The following is a 23,835-nucleotide window of genomic DNA, read 5'->3' as shown; positions in this document are numbered from 1 at the left end:
TAGTGTACTATTATATGTCAGTTATATCTCAGTTGAATTTTTTAATTGCTTCAGTTAATGCTGAAGAAAATTGAGTCAAAGCTAATGTATGATATAGTGTTAACTTCCTGAAAGCATAATAATGATACAAATTGGTTTATGAATTATCTTTCCCTTTTGGATTCAGACATAACTTGACAAAGAGCAAATTGAAAGGTGGAGAGATTATAGTCATCTCTAGATAAGTCCATTTCTCACGGATTATGTCTACAGATGAACTTGCATACTGAGCCCATTATATATTTCACTTGATAAAAAGCAGCATCACAATGAGCTCACCGAAACAGAAGTAAAATAAAAGAAAAGGGAATTTCCTTTTTTCACAATGTTGTTCAATTCACATCGTGGAGGATATACCAATAGTCATTACTGATTAGCTCAAAACGTACACTTTATGACAACAGAGAAGGCGTCAGCCCATTTGTCTCAATCTTCTATGTGCGATTGCTGATCGGACTCCCTGCCTGTCCTGGGAGAGCACAAAAATTGCCTTGAACCCTCATTAGAATGCACTTTTCTTCACCCCAATAAAAATAGTTGAACTCTTCAGTTAGACGCACCTTACAAAACAGTAATTACTTTAGATAAAATCATTCCTCACACTTTCATAATTGGTTTGAGGTCTAGGTGCAGAAAGGAGAAGAAGTTTAGTGCTAAATATTGGAAGACTTCCTCAGCTTTATATGTAACGTCAGAATAAAAGGAACTCCTACACAAGGCTAGTCTCATGGTTTTCATTATCACGTAGAGTTAATCAAAAACAGTGCAACCTGAGGCAAACATCACCCTGGGATGAAAGTATTAAAGAGGAGTAAAACATCTTAGTCACTTGGATACTAATTAGCCTTGAGAAAGCCCAAAGCAATATACAATTTGACGTATTTATCTCTGAAATATTCTCCCCTAAAAATATCAATGAATGCAGAGCTGATAATACACACATTATACCTCATCAAAATGTTGGTATATCAAAACCAAATTGGCAAGTACCTGTCCTCACTATGTCCTTTGGCACATGAAGGGTTTTAAATATATACCTGCATAATTCAATGCACAGAACATTTATTTTATCATGACACAACATGCTGAAATGCTACAGTGCTATTGTCTAAAAACGTCAAGGGCTAAAGCACTGAATACAGTATGCAATCCAGATGGCAAACTCTCAAGGCACAGGACTGGAAAGGAAAAATTTTTTAAGAGTTGTTTGGGTTTCTCAGTCTTGCAGCTTCTTAGCTTGCTTTTACCTTTCAGCACTAGCAAGGATTTAAATGCAAAGAGAGCAATTAGTAGAGCTGAGAAATAGGATTTGTTACAGGACTGATGCTTTTTAAAAACATCTTTATTCCTGCTAAAATGGCCTGGGCTATTTAAGTTCTTGAGTTTCACTGATTAATAATGAATAGAGCACATTAAAGTAGTTTTATTTACCTAACTTTCTATTGCATGCAAGCTAATACACACATATATTATTTACATATACTATATATCTTTCTGCCATCTAAATTTTGCAGGATAAGGAATAACCAGTGAACTAATTTGCAAAACGTGTTTATATGTCATGTGTAACTGATAAAACAACTGGTTAGAGTATAGCCAAATATCAAGAAAGCAAATGCAATTTCCTTAATTAAAATGTTAGACATGTAACCATGCCAAATCACATTTTAATCAAATAAACCCAGACCTTATTATTAAAGACAAGTACTTCAAATGCAGAGTTTTAAATAACTTAATTGTATACGGAAAATGTGGCTTGAAAATATAAATACAATTAAGACAATTTGTTTTAGTCTTTTTGGTTAGCCTACTTAGGAGGATAAAAGCTTTGCATGTATTTGAGATTAGATATTAATTTGTGGCTCTTTGTCACAATGTTCCATTAAGTGTACTTGATTGTTCTTGCACAATAAACAACACTGTCCTCCTTTCAATTTTTTTTTGAAAGTTTCATTTATGTTAGTTCAAAATACCTTTTCAAAATACCTTTAGAAGTTGCCAGAATCTCCAGTAGCCATGAGATATTTAACATACTATCTGCCTCAGGGACTCAGAGATCACACATCCCACCTATTTGTTCTAAACTCCTCAAATGAAGCAGCATTTCCAGCAGCTCCCAGCATCAACTGACTTTTCTTGAACCAGGGGTCATATTAACAAAATGTAAATTGGATAAAAGTTATTAGTGGTACAAAAAACAACATTGGGGTGAGCTTACTGGTAATATTATGTCAGTGACATGAAAGATGCTATGTTGTTTTGGTTTGAAACTTATCTGGGTTTTCAATCAGGCTCAGCCGACTTGAATAAGATGCCCTGGTAGGCAGCCATTATGGTTTTACTTGTTTATTTGTTTGGCTTTTTTTTTTTCCCTTTTTGATCACCAAAGAATATACAAACATTAGTCTTAAGCCTAAAGCCCTAAAATAAGGCATTCTTTAGCTGGTGAAATTCTAATCTCATTTTATTATGTTGTCAATGAGCTACAGAGATTCTCCTTGGCTTGTTAACATGATAGCAGACAGATGAGAAGAAATAAAAAGTACTGGCCTGTGAAAGCCAAATCAAAGGGCCAGATTGAAGGGATTCTCGAATTACTCAGGTGAGGCCCTCAGCCCCTAGCTAGTGACCCAGCTAATGGTCAGGATGCCGTAGGTTCCGTTTGGACGATCCAAACGTTCAGACATGGTATTCAAATGTCTGCATAAACGGCTAAGAATTTGCCTTTTCTTTGTAAGCTTGCTATACAATAAACAAAAGACTGGTATTTGATACTAACTAAACATAGAGAAGGAACAGACAGTGACACTGGATGAATGCATTTAAGACACAAATCTTTACATGGCATAGGAAGAACGTTGGGGTTCTGCATTTCTTTGGCACAGATTTTACATTGTCCTTGGTTGCAAACCTCTTGCTACTTACCAAAAATCATACTCATTTACAGAAACCTCTAACAATATGTTACCTGAAACATATGTTTCATACAGTGAAACCTCAGAAAAATAAGAGAAAGTTGAAGCTTCTATTACAGACTAAAGGCTTTAAGAGAAAGGATATTTGACAACACTCATTTAAGAAATAATTTCAGTGTAGTTAAAACACTAGCATCATGTCTAAGAGCATGGAATTCTACGGACTAATAATTGTTTTTTGTTTTCTTTTGAATAACTGCTTCCTCAATATTGAGGCTTTTTTTTTTTTTTTGCCAACCACCAATCAAATAAATGCACTTTAATTTTTAAACCGAAGTATGAAACCAAAATGTTTGTTCTGTTGCTCTTTTCCCCTTATTTTCTTTACATGTCACTTATAATTTCTTTCATTTGAAAGATTTTAACTTTCAAGGGAAAGTTTGCTCTGAAAGCTTATAATTAACACCTAATTATCAAATTTCAGGATTAAATTTTATTTTGTATGCCTATTTACAACTTTTATAATAAGAAATTCAGCTGTGAAAAACAAAATCTTGATGAGTAGTGCCATCTAGCATCACAAAGAAAAAGTTGTTCAACTACTTGGTAAAACATTGGGAAATTGATCAAGTCAGCCAATACACTCTCTCTGATCTATTTTCCAGGGGGAAATAAACAGACATGATCAATTGGTAGACATGCATACCAAGCCTATATAGAGGTGATATACCATATAATCTTTGGAAGATACAACTGAGAGAGGTGACAGTGAGGTATAATTTCTGATTTGCTAGCTGTCATGCCACCATTTCTCAATCCAACTTAAGAAAACATATCAGAATTCAAATGAATAAAAATAATGTTAGTGTAGCGAAACACTATGTCCTAATTTATAAAATAAAAAGCAAATCACTCACAACCTTTATCTTATTATGAATAACAACTTGTGACACCAAATGAAGGATCAAGACCTGCTAGGTAATGAATTTAGAACTTTAGACGTTAGGTATAATGTCATGGTAAGAAAGATGTCACAGATTTAATCCAGGATAGAACTGACGACAGTTATTCTAATCACCTCTCTTAAGGTGCTTCTTACGGTGATAAGCAACAATGAGAGTAGATGACTCGTGGAAGATATATTTCTTTTGCAATTCAGATGGGCTCAGACATGAGATAGCAAGAGAACTTAAATGGTTGTCTTAGAAAAGGGAGAAAACCACGGGACATGGGCCAGACAGGAGAGCTTGCTCTGTGGGTGTGGCCAATCACTCCAGTTAAAATATGCTAAGAGGAGGCCACCCGGAGCTCCTTTCAGGCTAGTGGCCAGGAATGCAATGTCTACTAAGGGGGACTCCAAAGGCAAACGGACAACTTGTCAGGAACAGGCAGCTTTTCAGAACTCAAGTTTTAGTTTGAGATTTAGAACCATAAAGGAGCTATAAATACCTATCGTGAAACTAAAATGTGAATCCAGCTATGTGCACTGAGCGACACTATATCTGAGCCATATTCCAGTGAAAGTAATTTTAGATTCTTACCTTCTCAGAGGCAGGATAGCATAATGGTTGGAAGCATGATTCTGGAGGCTCAGCACCTTACTGCCTGTACGCTATGTGATGTTGGGTAAAGTAGACCATTTGTCTGAGATCCAAATTTATCTATTTACAGATTCTCACCTGTAAATAGATAACAGGAATAATGTCCAGACCTAACCCAGGAGGATGATGAAGACTGAATGAATGAAAAGCACTCAGCATGGTTCCTGTCACATAATAAACAGTTGACAGAAATGTGCTGTTATTACTGTTATTACATAGTTACTACTCCTTTCTGCACTGGTTGGATTTAAAAAGCTGGATAGCACTGGGTCTTCAGACACAGGGTCTCAGCTCCATTTAAGCATGACTAAGGAGTCAGTCACCCACCACTAATATGTAAACAAACAGTTCCTGGCCCTAATGGAACTAAGTACGTAGCCCTGCCATTATAAATACAGGAGTACTTATTACTGCCAGATAAAGTGACAATATATTAACACATTTTTCTATGTAACATTCTGAAACATTAACAAATGAAAATGCAACCAACCTACTCATTCACTCCTCCAAACTATAAATTCCATTTTAACACAAGAAAACAGGATGTTAGGAGTATTGTCTGTCGCTAGTTTTAATTTTTCCCCTAAAGTACGGGTTTTGATGTCAGAAAAATGAAATGCACTTCAATGTGCAATCTGAGCTTTAGCTGGTCTCCAGGAAGAATGACGGCTGTTCCATGACTATTACTCTCCCTCTTTTTTACCTTCACTAGAAATCTGAGTTGTAGATAATTAGAAAGAAGCTTGGTTAATTTATACAAAGAAAGAAGGTTTTATTTCTTTACTTTCAAGGGAAACATAAGCACTGAAGCATCATAGAAGGGAAAAAAATCCTGCCTGGGGTGATAATGCCAGGGGCTTAGCTTACTTCCCTTGCTTCTGTGGTTGCCTTTTTCTCCTCCAGATGTTCAAGCATCCGATAGATCAATAAAAACACTTCATTTATACATCAGATTAGTTCTGGTTTATTACACATATTCACAATTCTGATTTTCAGTGGCCAAAACAGGGAATTTTGGAGACTATGAGTGATTTTTTCTGGGCTCCAGACGTGAACTAAATGAGTGACCAATACTAGTCCTGAGGCCGTGCGAATGGAAACGGCACCACCAGCAGATACTCCAGCGTAAGAGAAGACTCCTTAATCCCAACACTGCCTTTCTGTGATATAGTTACGTGAATGGAATATAAACAGCTAGAGAACAAATTTTATCTTAACAACTGGTATTCCTTTGAAATACGAGATTTTCTTCTGGGCGCATAGAGGACAGGCATGAAAGAAGCACTTGCAAGTGGAAATAAGACACTTAAAAGCTGATGTATTTAACTTCACAAAGTTCTACTTGCCTTCTAGTCTTACTCTCCCTTTTCCCTCTCCCCTTGTGATAAGCTATAAACGGAAGATAGAAGACTCATTTCCAGGTGAGTAGCCTGCTTGAATAAAATTTAAGGAAGTTTAGACACTTTTCATCTAACAGCAAGAAAGCCCAAGGATGTAAGCCTGCACCAGAGAGCTACAGAATCAAATATGACTTGGTCAGTTTCCCACTATCGAGTCATTATGGAGTAAAGGAAGCATTGATGCTAACTTAAGCTTTAAGTCTATTTTGCCTGATTTCTTAGTGACCCTGCACCTCTTTTAGCAGCTCTTGAGGCCTGCAGAGGCATTAGAGAGGGTTTCAGAAGGCAGCAGGACTACATAGCTCAGGTCAGTGTCCACAGAGTTCACACAGTTCGTACTGTTTACATAATTCTCAGGAACTTTTTAAGAAATTTGTCTAGGATTAAGGGTTAGCTGAATTTGAACTTGGTTGCCCATGACTCTTTCCTCCCCAGGTTTTACAATCAGACCTCCAATTAACTTCTTATGGTGGGTGAATTATTGGCCCTGATACTTCTTCCTTCCCTAATTGACACACTTGGACATGTCACTTTGCAGTTGCTCCCACTAAAGGCACTGTGTTTCCATACTCCATGACTCAGCTCAGTCAGATGGCTTGCTCTGGCCAGTGAACCATGGGCAGAAGTGACAATGCTTTTACGTGTTGAGCTTCTGGTGTCATCATCAGAGCATACCTAAACTAAGCTAACTAATTCAAAAAGGATGAGACGTATACAGGAGAGGCCTGAACCCTTACAGCCCAGCCTCACCAACCCCAGACCAGATCAGCTCAACCTCAGATGACTTACAGACACTGGAGTGAAAAAAATGGCTGCCATTTTATGTCATGGTTTTGAAGTTTGTTCAGCAGCACCAGCTGATACACCTTTCCTCACAGTCCCCATTTTCTTAACTTTTAACCTCTTTTTTATGTCTCCTTTAGTCCCTCTCCACTTTTCTTGTCTTTAAGATTCAACACTATTCTCCTACAGAGCTGAAACAATTCAGTCAATAATTTATTAAGGTTTTGTTTTGTTAGTTTGCGAAAGAAAACCACTAACATAAAAATATGGCACAGATAAATTACACAATGTTTAAAATTATGTGATAGTCATAGTTTTACCCATACTAATATCAATAGTGACTAGATGTATGAATTATATACTTTTCTAGTTTCATACATTTGTTTTTCTCTATGGTGGTCTCACAGTGAATACTACATGTTCATGGGGGATAATACCAAGTTAAGAGATCTATTACAGTTTTTAAATTAACTCAATCTTAGAACTATTCGATTTGAGTAATACTAGACATTTTGATGACTATAAAAAAGGTAATTAAATATCAGATTAAAAAACTCATCCAAACACTTAAGTTTTAAGGAAAATTAAGAAACTTAAAGCAAATAAACCAAAGCAATTCCTAAGGAAGACTGACGATCACTGGTAATACAGGTTTATTTGATACAAGCTTTAAGTGATAGTTTCAGTATCTCGTAAGTTTTAAACATATAATCCTCATGATTTTCTAAACTTCATTTATTCAATAAACTTTTACTGTCAACTTGTTATTTGTGATAGATACTTTATCTTCCATATTTTAAATTTAGTGACACTTTGAATAGCTGTCAGTCTTTTTCTATTCTTAACTGTATCACTGAATTCTGGACATATTTCTTACAGGATATTTCATGAATAATTAGAAAGAAATCAGCAACATTACTGCCTTGGTTCCAGTTCACATGTACTCTTTTCTCAACTACTATTTTAAATCTACTAAATATTTTGTGAACCTGCAGTCTCATGATTTTCTGATATGTGTTTCACATTACCAGTAGAATTATATTTCTAAAAACATAATGTGACCAAGTAATTTTTAGTCTTAAATTTTTAAAGAACTTCCCCTTCTCAATGGGATAAAGTTAAAATGTTTGATGTTTTAATTTTAAAAAGTTTTATTTCATTTCACTCAACTTTCCAACTTCATGTTTTATCACTTTCCCCTCAATAAAGTATTCAAATGACAGTTGAAAAAGTTTCAAAATGGAACAATATAGGTTTGAGGACAGTAGATAAATATCTTCTTACATTAAATCATTAACTAAATAATCTATACCAGGTTAGAGGAAAATTTCTAGTGATATACAGTAAGATTTCATTGCCAACTCTGTTTAAAGTTACTTGAAAGGTGATGTTGAAAACTGTAGATGCTGCAAAACAGGAAAAACCTTAGTGACCATAATGAATGTTTAAAAGATAAATGACAACTTTAAAAATGGATATAATCTAAGAGTAACGAATATCAAAATCGACAGATTAAAAAAACAAACTTACCAATTGGTTTTGTAGACTGAGGGAGAGCTAACAGTACAAGGTGAATAAAGTTTAGTTGTTCTACTTGACAGTTAATTTTGAAAACTATCAAACATCCAGCACATATAGCCTGCCTAGAGCGAGATTTTGAAGTAAAAGGCAGAATAAATTATGACCTAGTGCTCAAGGAGCTTGCAATCTTGAGAGCAAACAATTAGACAAAATGTGACATAATTTCTTAATAATCAAAAGTATTCTTGGCTACACTAAGAAAAAAATATAATGTCAAAAATTTGGGAGGATTATCTGTTTGCCTCACATAAAGAATAATAGCAGATAAACTAAAGTCAGTTCAGAGAAGTACAGGAAAGATTATGAGAGGAATTAAAATTATATCATATAAAGAATTGGGCATGTCTCATTTATGGAAGTGAAACTGGATGGATGACTAAGAATTTTTAATAATGATAATAATAAAAAATAAAATAATTGACTCTAATTAAACATTACCTATGTATTAGGCATTCCACTGCACCAAAATTATGTAATTATATTTTAGAGATTTGTTCTATTTTTATTTCTATTTTTGCAGATGAAGAAATGAGGTTTAACACATCTACTAATTTGCCCAAGGTCACAAAGTTACAGGTTGAGCTTTAAGTTCATGTCTGTATATTCTAGGGCTTGAGTTACTAACCATGACACTGCCTGATGTGTATCAAATGATGTCAAAGGAAAATGTATGAAAGTATTTTAAAATGTATAAAGTACTATTAAAATTATTATTATTTTTATTACTGCACTCATTAGGGCCAAGCAAAGATGAATGCATAGAAGCCATAAGTAATAATTTATGGACAGATTTTTTTTTTTTAAGTTAGAAGTCTTTAATGCAAATGTGAGTTCCTGAACTTGAAACAGTGAAGGTTTTCAAATGTAGCATACACGACCGTTTGATTGGACTTCGGGGAAGAAACGTAGGTATCAGGTGGGTGTCTACAAATTTTGAAAACATTTAATTTTTCATCAATCATAAGTTTTTGAAAACACAATTTGAATATATTTGTATAGTTATATGTTTTCTATTCTGCAAATAGACTTTTCTTTGGAGAAAGTCATTTTAGTTATCTTGTATCCTTTTTGAAGTCACATACAAATCATTTCAGGGAAAAGATCTCTAAGGAAGATTTGTGGTTCTCCTTTCCCATCATTGGATGCTGTGACAAATATAGTCTTAACACCAAAAATATTTTTTACCATTCATCTCAGAATGAAATTGTATGTATATTACTTTCAACTTTCACTATATTTTTTCAAGAGATTGATTTTGAGTTTCATAGTAGTTAAAGATGGCATCAAACTATCTTAACTAACAAATTCTGTTTTATCTTTTGAAATACCTGCTAGTTATATTTTACAATACCAGGCAGTTTAGCATCTAGTTCAACTTTTAAGCTACATATTTTACTTTATTCTCAAATGGTGAGAAATAGTCTATTTAGTGTATAGCATTATGGAAACTTCCATTTTATCTTTCTTATTTCCCATATTTTTGGCCCATTGTAGAGAACATTAGTCCATTAATGATAGATACAGATGGTGTCCATCTGGTATCCATCTTTAACTCTAAAAATAGAGGCATAAGGATGCTCTGAAACATTAGACTTTCAAAATCAGATGTGAGCCAATAGCTCAAGGAAAAAGTTATTTGATCCATTCTGATTTTTGCCATAGTCCTCATCTTATATTACAAATAAGATAGAGGATAAATTTTTTTTCTGAAATGAGTTGTATCTTTAAATCTACCACCTTGTGCTATTCCAAAGCAGTTACCAAATATCAAAATCATTTGTATCAACCAATTTTCACTTATGGCTTATCTCAAAATTTTCTTGGTAATCACTAACATTTGAGACAACTTCTGAAGTTTTGTTTTTAGCATGTTAGTTCTTTGCATAAGAAAAATTCAAGTATCTCAGAGATGAATGTAACTAAATAAAAAAGGATAGTCACTGCTTCACAAAATCTCATCATTCATTGGGTCCTAAAGGAGACAAATGATCATATTTCTCATCAATGTCACCAATAGTCATAATTATCATTTAAATTCTATTTGGTTTATTTTCCCAAGATGGAATATACCATGACAATGCTCTCCAACGATACTACGGAGATATAAAGAAGATTTCAAAAGCATTTTAGGTGTTCCTAGAGGAAGTGTTAGCATAAATGCAAAGATATGCCATGCATTTAACGAGAAAAACATTTTTTAAAAAAAGAATAAATTCTTGAAATAAACATTTTCATGGAAAACAATAAGTAAGAAGCAGAGTATCAATAGCAGTAACAACTTTAGTAAGCTTATGGTGATATTTTGAATAATTATCTAAAGGAAAAAACAAGTGATTCTGTTGCTAATGTAACTTTTTTTAAATTATTGGATTTTATATATACTTTCTTGCGTGTATGTTCTGGCATCTATAATTAATTTTGCTAAATTTAGAGATTTTACTATATGTATGTATGTATGCACTTTACTTCTTCAACTTCAAAAAAGCTAAAAGTTATTTTGTTCACCCAGTATTTCCACATCTCAAAAATATATAAAGGCATAATGTTTTCTAGGCCTAAAATCATGTGTTTGTTACTGTGCATCATAGAAACATATAAGATAAGCCCAAAACATTTGCTAATGAATAAAAAAAAAAAACAAACCCAGAAACCCTGGATATTGTTTTTAGCTGGGTCTAAATGTCACTTTGGGGAGACAATGATGAGGTTCAACACATACCCTTTATAGATGAAGAAATTAAGCTCCAAAGAGGCCGTGTGACTTGCTCAAAGCTGTAGAGAAGATGTGCAGCACGATCTTTCACCCAAGAACCTTGTGTAACTGTGAAGAGAACGGAAATGTTGCAGTATTCTGATGAAAGACTTAAAAAATATGCATACAAACGTTTCTACATTACCTGGTAGCCACTGCATCTCTATTGTGCTTAGGATAGTAACTGCCATGCAGCAGCGGGTTAGCAAATATTCACCAAAAATATAAAGAAAAACAACAACAACAACAACAAAACCACAGAAACATTGGGTCCTTTAGTAAACACTTACCAACGAATCTTGAAAACTTCACTGCATGTTTGTAGCTAATACTGAAGAACCTGAATTCCCAGGAAAAGCTCTGATTTTAGGCAGTAACATTTTTTTTTTAATTAAGGAGACTTTACAGTGTATTTTTAAAATATTTTCATTTGAAAATGGTTAAAAACTTTAAAGCTTATTCACTTAAATGTGTAAGAAAATTACCTTGGAAGCCCACTACATTACAACAAAGCCAGAGCAATGAAACACTGTGATAAATATGTTAAATAATATAATGAGCAATAACGTAAATTATTATTATTATTATGACAAACTTTTCAAGTTTTAGATTCAAACACTGAAAATTTCTATTGACAATTGGCATTCTACATAACACAACAGGATTGAAAAACATTGTTTTGCTGTTTTATATTGGCTTTGTTTTTGTTTTTCACTTGTTTATTTTCCAGTGTAATACTGTACTTTATTTTTATTCAGTGACAGGAATGTCTACCTGGATAAGCATCATTTATTAAAAAAAATAATAATAAGGAAAGAAAGAAAAATCAAAAGCATGAAAGTAAAAAGGTGCTTTTTTTTTTTTATGTGACCATGAGCACAAAATAAGCTACAAAAAAAAAAAGGCTTCTGCAGATGATTCCAGAAGTGTTTGAAAGCATGGGTCCTGGAGGAAGGCTGTCTAATTCCATGTCCTGGATCTGACTTTTCCTGGTTGTATGATGCTGGCAAGTGACAAAACCTCTCCAAACTCGACTTTCCTCACCCTTAAAATGGGGTGATTATAATTCCTAACTGTTAAGACAGATGTGAGGGTTAAACAAAATGATTAAAATATTTTAAAGCTTAAACGTGTTTAAACAGAGCTTTAAATGATGGCTAATAAATAAAAAGCAGTACATGTTATCTGTGTTATTATTATTACGTAAATCTTCAACCTCAAAGGAAGCATTACTACTAAGATCACTATTTTGAGATAAAAGATTAAAAAAAAAAGTCACACAACAGAGGTAGTGATTCTGGACCTTATGCTCACAATCCTTTTACAATTCAGCCTCCCAGAAATTGGAGATAATAGAGGAATCAACCCAGAGCTTGATAAAGCAAAGTGCATACTTTATCCCTGATAAGTATTTGACAGATGTAATTGTGGATATGCTGAGACAACCCCTCTATATTTGGTACTATTTCTTTACCCTGATTATTTATAGTGACATAACTTGAGTACAGATGTAGTGAAAGTGAAGCTGATGGCCTCCATATGTGATGAACCTCCTTTTGACAAGAACCTTTATATGAAGACTGGGCCCACATCTGCCAGGAATGTCTTAGGAAGGAGACAGGGCAGCATGTCCTGAAAGATCCCTGGCACCTCTAAAATGTTCTGAAAATCTGTTTAACCTGGGTTACATATAATCTCTGACTTTAAAAATAGAAAACAAATTAGATTAACATCATTAACAACATTGCAAAAGAGTCTCCAGTTTTAAAAGAACCAATTCTTTTAAAAACTATAAACACATTCATTGTAAGCAAACAATACAATTGCTTATAAATTCATCTTATCTATTCCCTAAAGCATTTCTAATCTATGGTTGGTAAGAGTTAGCTAATAGGTCCTACACTGAGAATAAAAATAAAATAAACAAAAACTAACTGGAGAGCTTTACGAAGACTCCTCAGATGTTTTACAAATCCAGACGCCTGCTCCCTAAATTGAAGAATCAAATCATTTTGATGATGCATCTATTCAACAGACATTTGTCTCTCTTCAGAAAATCACTTAGTGAGGTTTGGACTATTTCCACCTGCCGGCCCTGCCCGATGGGAGAGCTGACTATTTCTCCTTAGAGCTGAAAAATGCCAATAGTTAAGGTCTATCAGCCTGGAGTGGCTAAGTCCATACCAAGAGAATTTACTATCTGTTGGCTCTCTCCCTTCCCTGATCACTGTGCTTAAGGAAAGAAAACGTGTATGTGCATGTGTTTTCAAAAGTAAAAGAGAACAAACTTTCAAATGATATGCCCTTTAGAAACAAATTTATCCGCTTGAGCTCTGTCCACTGCCTGGGGCCACTGAAAACCAAAGCAGGATGTTTTTCTAAAAGGAGTGACTAGCTTACCTTACTTTCTCATTATAAAGAGCAACCACCCACCCACCTGGGTGTTACTGCTTTGCTCCAGAAGAGCAATTACCCCTTTGCTACCCCAAGATGGCCTTAATTCCTTGATGAAACATTAACTTACATGTTTAATGACAACCTACTATGTGCTCTGAACTTTAAACATAGTGAGAGATCTAGTTATTCAATCTAATGTTTATTGAAAATCTACTAAATAAAGCTGTACAATGCACAGAGCTTAGGGTTAAAAGAGAAATTAAGAATTTAAAATCTATACTCCCTCTCTTAAAGAGATCACAGAATGAATGTTAAGTTAGATATGCATGCATGAAGAGAAAACAAATGCCTGACATTAAATAAGTGGAAAATGATAATTAATGCCACAGAAATTTCATGGAAAAAGAGATCACTTTGAGCAAGAAGATGAAAGAAAATGTAACCCAGGTGGATGGATCTTGGTGGACCCTGAAGGATGGTGATTTGCAGAAGAGTGGACAGCACAGAGATGACATTCTAAGAAATGGGATGGAGAAAGATACAGAAGAAAGCACAAAGGCATGTCAAGGATTTTAAACCTTCATGAAAATAAAATAATGGCTACTATAGGGCTGGGGGCATAAAAATATTACCAAGTGCTAAGTCTTTAGAGGAACTGTAGATCATTATGGAAAACTGCAGATGCGTAATGCACAAGCTACTCCAAGCACATACAATAGCTAGCCAAAATGCAGCAAAACCATTTTTAATAAAGCCAAGCTTTTAAACAAAAAGGAATAAATTCTAGGTATCTAAAATGAAGAGACATTTCAAATCTGTAGCAAGTTGGTAATGCATCATATTAGAGGCTTGGGAGCTGAGATGGTTAGTAAAATCTTAGATCTAGGCCACAATCATTGTGCAGGACAGGGACTTGGAACATGTCATCTGAATAATGCTAAGAAGCAAAGAGCAGCTGTACCATTAACAGGAACCAGAAACACTGCACCACCTACACAGGAATTTAGCCCAGAACTGAGTATTGCCCTCCCTACAACAGCAAGCTATAAGCAGAGATAGCATCATCCAGGAGAAATCAGAGCTCCAAATCTGAGTGACATGCATATGTAGAGCTCAAATTCAGACCATATATGTAACACAGGAAAAACAGACTGAGAATAGAACATAAAAACTGGTTCTGAACTACTAAAACCCATCCTGTCTGGGATAGGAAAGAGTTTGATATAACAGAATAAGTAAGAAGGTAAAGGATGGAATAGAATCCATAAAATAAGAACAGGATATCATTATTTTTTAAGTCAATTCGGAAAAAATATAGAAGTGTCCAGGATTTAAGAAAGACATATTTCCTTATCTAGAAAAGGCACACCAAAGCCAGCAGGGTAATATAAACAAATTCACTCATAGACATATCAAGCGCTATAATTTTCTGGAATCCAGGGAAATACTTTGCTATTATCTCTCTGCTCATTCGCAGTCTTCTCAGCTTCTGCAAATTTTATTAGAAATACACTGGAGCTAATCCTATATGGAATGCGTTTTAAGTTTTCCTTCATAAACTGTATTCTGGATGATAGTCTCAGTTTGATCTTCAAATTAACTATCTATTTAGATGTACTGAAGCTGACTCTTTAACTGAACTATTTAATATATTTTTTTCCAATTCAATTAATATATATAAATATATTTTTTTCTAATTCAAGACTAGGATTTTAAAAAATGACATTAAGGTATACAGAGACTTTAAAAGCTTACCGGTAAAGACCCTTGCTGAAATAACTAGTAGAGGATGTATTTCAACAAAAGGAAATTGAATCTCCCGAAAAAGGAATAGTAAGAAAAAATAGTGAGCAAAGGAAATAGTCAAATAAAGAGATAAATGAAAGCTGAGTGAGGGCATCACCAGAACCAAGAAGTGCTGTGAGGTACTGTAAATGTTTGTTTTTAAATTTAAAAAAATAAGTACTGAATAAAATAAAATAAAAAATAAGTAAATAACTATTTTTAGGGTTTAAAAGCAAGGTGCAATAACAATAACACAAAAGACAGCAATTCTGGAGGGAAGTTAAAGCACTCAGTTTCCTATGCTTGTTAAGGGAAGGACAGAAACATTGATCACCTTTAGATTTTTTGGAAAAGCAATAAAGTTGTGTGTCTTTAGAGATTTTAAATATTGAGAGAAGGCCATTAAAATGAATGTAATGGTATGTATAACTTTGAAACCAGAAGAAGAAACAAACGAAATAAAGAAAACTCCATTTATTTAATACTCAGAGAAAGAGGAAAAAGTCAAAAAATAGATAAAAATAAAATGATCAAAACAAGTGTAAATATATCAGTATTCTAAAAAAAAAAATAGAAAATGGATCAGTGTATGGATAAGGAGGTGCATTTGAGGAAGATTTCCTTGGAAAAGTAGTCCTGTGATTCCTAATTCCTCCTCCCTAAGGGTGGGGGGTGGGGCGTGGGGGCGGGGGAGCGGGAAGAGGTGGTGGCGGTGAAATGGTGAATGTTTGCTCCCTTAGAGGGATTTGGCTTCCACAGGACAACAAGAGTGTTTCTTATCCCATGGGCTGAGACGTGACTCCTGCTTGAGACATTGTCAGGATGCAATTAAGGCTAACAGGTGGTGGTGGAGGAGGCAGGAGTGTGCCTGCCGCTGCCTCAGGACCGGACCGCCCTTGCAGGGTTTGTATAGGTCTAGGTTTTACTTCTCTTGGACCAGATGTGGACCATATGGACAGAGAGCAGGACTAGGGCCATTTTAAATTCTACCCCCAGAAAACTGCCTTGAGAGGGGAAGAATGAGGAGGACCAGTAGAATGAGCCATGTGGTGCAGACCACCTGCAAAGAGGAGGCTGTAGGAGGACCCCTAAACCTAAGGAAAGGAATGTATTGCCTGATGCTTGAGAGATACAGGTGAGAGATCCAGAATCTCAGATCCAAGATACAAGAGCATCAGCTTTAAACATCTGCCAGAGGCAGAGAGCACAAAGCTACCCAACCAAGAAAGAATTGCCCTATCTCATTCTTCCTTCCTTCCTCACTGATAGTCCTCATTCAATGCTGGATGACCAAGCAAGCAGCTATCAAACAGAAAGTAGGTATCTTTTAACCAAAAGAAAATGTGCTAATTAGTATAAATACTGAGGAAAAATAAACTTTTATGTAAAAAGCATTAGTGCACATTAAAGGATATAACATGATGATAAATGGAACAAACCACTTGAAGACAAACTCATCATGTAATTGTATGCACTTAATAATGTGATACTGAAATACATCAAATAAATAATACATCAAATCAAAGTAATAGCATTGCAAGGACAAATTGAAAAATAAAGAATCTTACTAAATCTTTCTTTAAAAGTTATAAATCAAAAAGCAAAAAATAAGTACAAAGAAGAATAACATACTCATCTACCAATCCAACAGTTATATGTGGGAATTTCATTTTGTAAAAAATAAAGAATACACCTTCTTTCCAAGAACTGGAATATTTACTTAAATTGATCAAAAAAATGATTAAAGGAAAAAAGGATAAGAGCAAATAAATATTACAAAGGAAGAAGAGAATGTAATTTTAAAATACATGAGGCCATAATTTTAAAATACAAGGAAATTCTATAAGCAACTTGATGCCAATAATTTTGAATTCTTAGATGAAAAAATAGGAGAACTTATTCATTTTTGAGACTAGGAAAAAAACCCAGTATTCAAAGCAGAACTAAATGTCAACTTTCCTTACATGCAAAAATCCTAAATAAAATATTATCAAATTAAATTCAGAAATGTCAGCGAAAGAAATCATGACCAAGTCGGTTTTCCAAATAATGCAAGGATGATGCTGATGAGGATTAGGGCAGGCCACTCCGAGATGGGCCATCTGGCAGGCAGATTATTTCAAGGTGAAAACAAGTAAGACCCAAAAGCCTCAGGAAGAACCTTTGAACTTTCCCCTAACTGCCTAAAAAAAATTTAAGATAGAAGGCCTATTCCAGGAAGGAGCTATTACCATAGATAACTATGGTGAAGTATGAACTAGGTGAGGCAGATAGGGAGGAACCTCGCAGGGTCCATTTGATCAAAGTCTTCTTTTTGTCCCATTGTCTCTAGATGGCCCAGCAAACATTTGTTTAATAAACATTCATTCTTTTTATCTTCCTGTAAATTATTTTACTTCCTTCTAAGTTCCATATCCCTACCTTCTTCTCCTTAGTCCAAAATGACATGTGTAACGTCATCTTGCAATACTAATCTTTGGAATTCTTCAAGCTTATGTGAATTCCCCGTACCTATGTGATAAATTTGATATTCTCAAGTTAGTCTGCTTTCTGTCATTTTAATTATTTGACCAGCCAAAAGAACGAAGAGAAGGGGGAGAATATTCCCCACCATGCACAACTGTAAATTAGAAAATCCATTATTCTGAGATAGTTTGTGAATGGATTAAGATGGAAAAATTCTATGACTTTGTCAATGTTTGCTATATAGCATTCAATACAACTACTCATTTGTGAGTAAAAAAACAGTCTTAATCAACTAGGAACAGAAACACTTAGGGTAAACATTGCATTTAATGGTGAAACTTTAGAAGAGTTCCCAATAAAGTCAGGAAGGATTCTTTGAGGTACTAATGAGGCCAAAAAAAAAAAGTTAAGAAAACTGGCCTTAACGATGAAATAAAGGGGCATTTCCTTTTCTCAATAGCTCTGTGAATGGGCAGCCCACACAATCCACACACAGGCTTTCTATTGATGGCAATGGGATTAGTGTGAGGTTTAAATACAAAACAAGCAATTAAGATCCCCCCTTTGTTTAAAAGAGTTCCTATGCAAGATGTTAAAGAGGGGCATGCGCTCTGTCCAGTCTGTCGGAGAGACAAGCCCTCACGTTTAAAACCTTATGAACTCTCTGGGCGATCAAATTTGGTGCACTAATAAGTCAGGCCAGGCAACATAAGTCCTAAACATGAATGTTTTTCAATTTTAAAAGCTTTCTTATGGTCATTAAACACTTCAGACAAATACTCATTATGAACTAATTGGTAGCAAATGTTCATTTGAAAACTTAAGCTGGCTTTGAATTATAGTGGTTTGGTTTTGAGACTTAAAAACCAAAATAATGAGAAAAAATTGTGTGAGCATCTTTGCATGCTTAAAAACTTCAATAGGCAAAACCTATTGTTTTTCAGATACCAACTCTGAATAAAGTCAGCCTTCTAATCCCAGAGTTAGGGAGGTTTCTCTAAATTCCTCATATCCTGAAGGAAATTTCTTCTGATGTCTCCTCCCTTTTCCCATTGTCACTCTAGATCTGTTGAGACATGTTTGTGAAATTCTCCTTTAGTTTTGAAATCTTGAGGATTAGAAACAGGCATTTTCTATAGAGATGCCTGCCCATTCTTAGGATTCCTTTACCATCTCCTATTGTTCTACAGAAACAAAATTTCTGGAGCATCATGGTAAGGACTAATCTAAGCATTTTAGTAATTTTCTTCTCATCTAGTGATACCAGATTCCTCAGGCTGCGTGATTTTTTTTTCTTTCATTGACTCTACATTTGTTCTTGCATAATACTGTTCTCACTTTTTATCAGATGGCAGGGAGAAGAGGACAAGATACCAGGGGCAAATCTGTTTGATCACAAACACAGTTTTTTACACACACACACACACACACACACACACACACACACACAAAATATCTGACCTGCCACTCCTTTTCTCTGAGCTTTCTCCCTACTCTGTTCTTACCACCTCCTTTAAATCTTGGCTTAAAACACATCTTTAGAGGCCATCTTTTATTAGCTTTACTTAATCTGATAAGTATGCTATATTCCTCAATTTAAAATCTAATTTTTGGATTTTGATTTTGAAATCATTGTCATAAACACTGGTTGAATAAACACATTTTATTTTTGTATATTCTATCACACTTCCAGCTTGATGCATGACGTATGCCTTCTTTCTTTCCCTCTTTTTTTCCTTTTTTTATTTCTCTCTTTTCTTACTCTCATTTTTTCTTCCTTCCTCCCTTCCTTCTTTCTTTCCTTTCTTTCTCTCTTTCTTTTTATGTCCCTCCTATTTTCCTTCCTTTCTATACTGTCTTATTTTATTTCTAGAACTGTAAGTTCTTTAGAAATATTTGCCTAACTATAAATCCATTTTTATTTGGGAGATATTATAAAACTGATTAGAATACACAAGAAAGTTGATCATAAACTATTCAGAGGCAATATAGGAAAAAGGAAAGATCCTCTAACTGATCTGCTTCAGTTTAGTTTCCTTAAACTGTTTCCGCAAAAAGTTTATTAGCATAATACTAAATCCCACTATAACTTCTCTATCTCACTTATTTTACAAATAAATATTTCATCTATTCCTTTAACAAGTCTACTTTGAAGAGTAGTTGCTTTCACTGCGACCACAAAAAGTCATAAACGTTTATGCTGAAAAGTTACAGAACATTAAGAAATAATCAGCATATATAAACTATCTGATTTTCTTCTTGTAATTATCTTTCCATGGTTTAATTTAACTGTTACTGTGTTGATCAATTATTCTTTTTTATCTTCATCTGGGATATTCTTCCTTTCCTCTTTGTTAGGCTAACTAGTTTGCCATCAACAAATTCTTTCCCCTTGCTATTCTTGTTAATATATTTGACTTATCTGATCACAATTACCCCCATAGGAACACCCTTATAACACCTTTCTGTATTCAGAATTCATTATCCATTCTCACTCTTCATTCTATTTCATATCAACTACAAAATTCATAATTTGACATCTATTTTTTGCCCCCATGTAAAATGTCTCTTCAAAGGAAATTAATTTAAAGCACACTTTCAACAACACAATAAATTCTGTTCATAAATGGGGCATGATGTACAAAAATTAAAATAACTTACAACACTGGAATTACACGGCATGGCAAAGTTCTCAGTTTACAGAACCATATAAAACCAAAACTGATTGGGAGATCAGCAAAGCTCTGTATCTCCTGATCTTTATTCCTGAACATTTATACATATTCTTATCAAGTGAAATGTCAGGCAGAATTGCCCACACTGTTTAAATAATAGAAATAATTGTTACTGTTATTGATAATAATGAGAGCATATAACTGAGTTCAAGTAGGTTAAAGGCACATGTTGTGTATCTTGATCATACTCCACTGAAATTGCCCATGCTGAAATCACTAATGGATTGTTTTCAGTTACTGGAACTCTGCTATAGTTAACGCCACTAGCCACTTTCTCCTTCTATTAATACTATCGTTCCTTGGTTTCTAGGATACCATTCCTTTCTGATTCTTCTGCTACCCCTGGGATACTCATACTGAGTCATGGTGGGTTTCTCCTTCTGAAACCAATTCTTAAATATTACTGTTTCCTTGATTCTTTTCTCTGTTACTTCTCTTACCTCCTCACAGTGTCAGCTACCATCTTGATTATCCTGCTTCCAAACGTAGAATCTCTAACCTGAGCTTTTGACTTGGATGTCTTACTGTCCACTTAACATAGCCACCTGGATATCTCAAAGGTACCTTAAAACGAGGCTCATGATCTTTGCTCAAACCTTCTTCTACAACATTCCTTCATCTTTTAATAATTCTACAGTTTGTTCCATGTCTAAATCCAGAAAGCTCAGTCATCTTGGCTTCCTTTTATGCCACCAAACCCTATATAAAATTAATCTCTACATTCTGTCAATACCACCTCTTGAATATTTCTAAACTCTGTTCCCCTTTCTTTGGCTACTGTCTTAGTTCAAACCAACATTGTCTCTTTCTTGGATTATGACAAAAGATTCCTCACTGGTCTCCCTGATGCCAGGGAGCTGCAATAATGCCAGCTGCAATAATGCCACCAGGATAATCTTCTGAAAATATTTAATATAATATTATTATAGTTTAAATTGTGTCTCCCCCAAAATCATATACTGACAGTTCTAACTCCCAGTACTTCAGATTGTGAATTTATCTGGAAATATGGTCATTGCAGATGTAATCAGTTAAGATGAGGTTACAATGGAGTTGGATGGGCCTCTGTCTATTATGACTGGTGTTTTTATAAAACAGGGACATTTGGACCAGACATATGTTCATGGGGAGAACACTATGTGAGCATGAAGGCAGAGGTCGGAATGACACATCTACAGTCAAGGAATGCCAAAAATTATGAGCAAACCACCAGAAACTAGGGGAAGGCATGGAACAGATTCTTCTTCTCAGCTCTCAGAAGAAACCAATCCTGCCAACACCTTAAGCTCAGATTTATAGCCCCCAGAACTGTGAGACAATAAATTTCTGTTGTTTAATCCACCACTCAGTTTGTGGTAATCTTTTAGGGCAGCACTGAAAAACTGATACAATAATCCTACATTATTTCTATGCTCTAGATTTTTAAATTGTCCAATGTTACCCATTGTCTATGGTATCAAATGCAAACAGTGTAATATGTAAGACCTAACATGATTTTGGCTATTTTTACCCCTTTACTTTTGTTTCTCATCACTTTTCTGTTTACTACACTTCATTTCTCTCAATGTGACAGGCTCTAATGTATTTGTGTATTTGATAGCCTTCTGCCTAATGCTTTTCCACCATCATTCCCTGGGTAATTTCAGCCTATCTGTTAAAACACATGTATGGCATCTCATTCTCTGTTAATTACTTCAAGGCAGAGTTAGATTTCTATCCTCTCTGTTCCTTTGGATTCCCTCCCCCTCCTCTTCTGTGGTGCTTACCAGGTGCTTTTCAGTCTTCATTGACTCTACCTATTCCCCTACTCATCCCCTACACAGTGAATTCTTTAAGAGAAGAGATTTTGAATGATTTTGAAGAGATTTTGACAGATTCACCTGGCACAGTGGAAACTAGACAAATATTCTGAACAGATTAATGAGTCCAAGTATTCCTTAACCCTCTCTCTACACATTCAGAGACTTTCTCTTTCTCACCAGGGTGCCTAGATATTTAATGCATCCATTTTTAGCTATTCTACTTTATAGTTAAAAGGCTGAAATTTTTGTTATTTTGTCTTAATTAATGATTTTTAAGCTGATAATTATTTACACGCAAGAGAAAGAACATGTTATAAACATATCTTTAAAGTCCTGTTGACCAGGATTCATAAAATTTTTAACATTCAATGCAGAAAATCATTAGGCAAGGGAATAAAAGTAAAAATGGTTTTACCCTATCAAATGTTTTTCCTTTGGTTTAGAGACTAATTCCAAACTGTACCTCACAGCAGTGGGCAATACTTGAAGTTTAAAACGAAATTCAATAACCACACAATGTTCTTGGCTAGAGGTGCAATGCTGTAGAAGCAATACTGTCAAATGGATGGAGAAAGGAAGACAAACTGCCTAATACAGCATTGCACTTAATATTTGTTTAGCAAATATTTGCTTTAGCAAATGGAAGTGTGACAGTTAATAGACACAGTTCTGGACATAGGTAATATATTTTCTTAGAAAGAAATTTAATATAATCATAATCTCACTTACCAAATGTTTCTGCATTGAATATCTCTACTGCTGGTATCAGATTTTAACATTCCACTCTGTGCAGTCAGGATCATAGAATGTCAAGCTGAAAAGAAGAACACAGGTTTTCTAATTAAAATCCTCATTTTTAGATTAGATTGCTAGGACCCAGAGAGGTTAAACAACTTGCTCAAGTTTATGTAGCTATTTGGTAGGTGGAGAAAGATTAGAATCCAGATTTCTGACTTCTTGTGAAATGTTCTTTCTATTCTACTATGTTGTCTCTATTGAAAGGAAAATCCATTAACAAAAAAATTTAAGAAGAAAATATACTCTACTCTTCTATCACACGAAGAACACCAGTGTGTCATAAACTATTTCACATAAGAATGTAAGTCTACATCATATATTTCACTAATCTAAAATTATATTAGCTGTAATAGTGAACATGGATTTGTGAAATACGATTTGGTTGGTTCTTATCTCTTTAAAAAATTACATACAATAGTTTGGGGGGAGGTGATTAAGTTCTTATTTGTTTATTTTTAATGGAGGTACTAGGGATTGAACCCAGGACCTCGTGCATGCTAGGCAGGCACTCTACCACTCTGCTATACCCTCCCCTACATAAAGTAGTTTGAACTATGATATTTTCTTCTCAATTAACATCCACATGGAAAGTAAATGCCTCAAGATCATGTCACTGACTATGTCTTTATAAAACAATCATTGTGGAATATAAATATGTGAAGGCATCATGAAAATTTTACATATTTCGAGAACTCAAAGATCTGCATTAATGTGAGACCTAAAGGTTGTAGCCCTTTTCTACTTCTCTATTGCATGTAATTTCAAAAAGGAACTTGCTTAT

The 23,835-nt window shown here is 34.6% G+C and overlaps 1 long non-coding RNA gene across 1 annotated transcript in view; it reads right to left on the bottom strand.

The window, feature by feature from the left end:
• LOC116660972 overlaps positions 1–23,070 on the bottom strand; it is a 190,332-nt gene extending 167,262 nt beyond the window's left edge. Inside the window, exons 1-2 of the long non-coding RNA XR_004316709.1 lie at positions 22,986–23,070; positions 11,039–11,140 (exon numbers count right to left, since the gene is read on the bottom strand). This is a non-coding gene — a long non-coding RNA (uncharacterized LOC116660972). The remainder of the gene's footprint in view (positions 1–11,038; positions 11,141–22,985) is intronic.
• Positions 23,071–23,835: the final 765 nt, after the last annotated feature.

This window comes from Camelus ferus, chromosome 3 (genome assembly GCF_009834535.1).
Source record: "Camelus ferus isolate YT-003-E chromosome 3, BCGSAC_Cfer_1.0, whole genome shotgun sequence".
Taxonomy (NCBI): domain Eukaryota; kingdom Metazoa; phylum Chordata; class Mammalia; order Artiodactyla; family Camelidae; genus Camelus; species Camelus ferus.
Note: the sequence above shows the minus strand (reverse complement) of the source record. Positions and strands in the feature narration are given on the sequence as shown.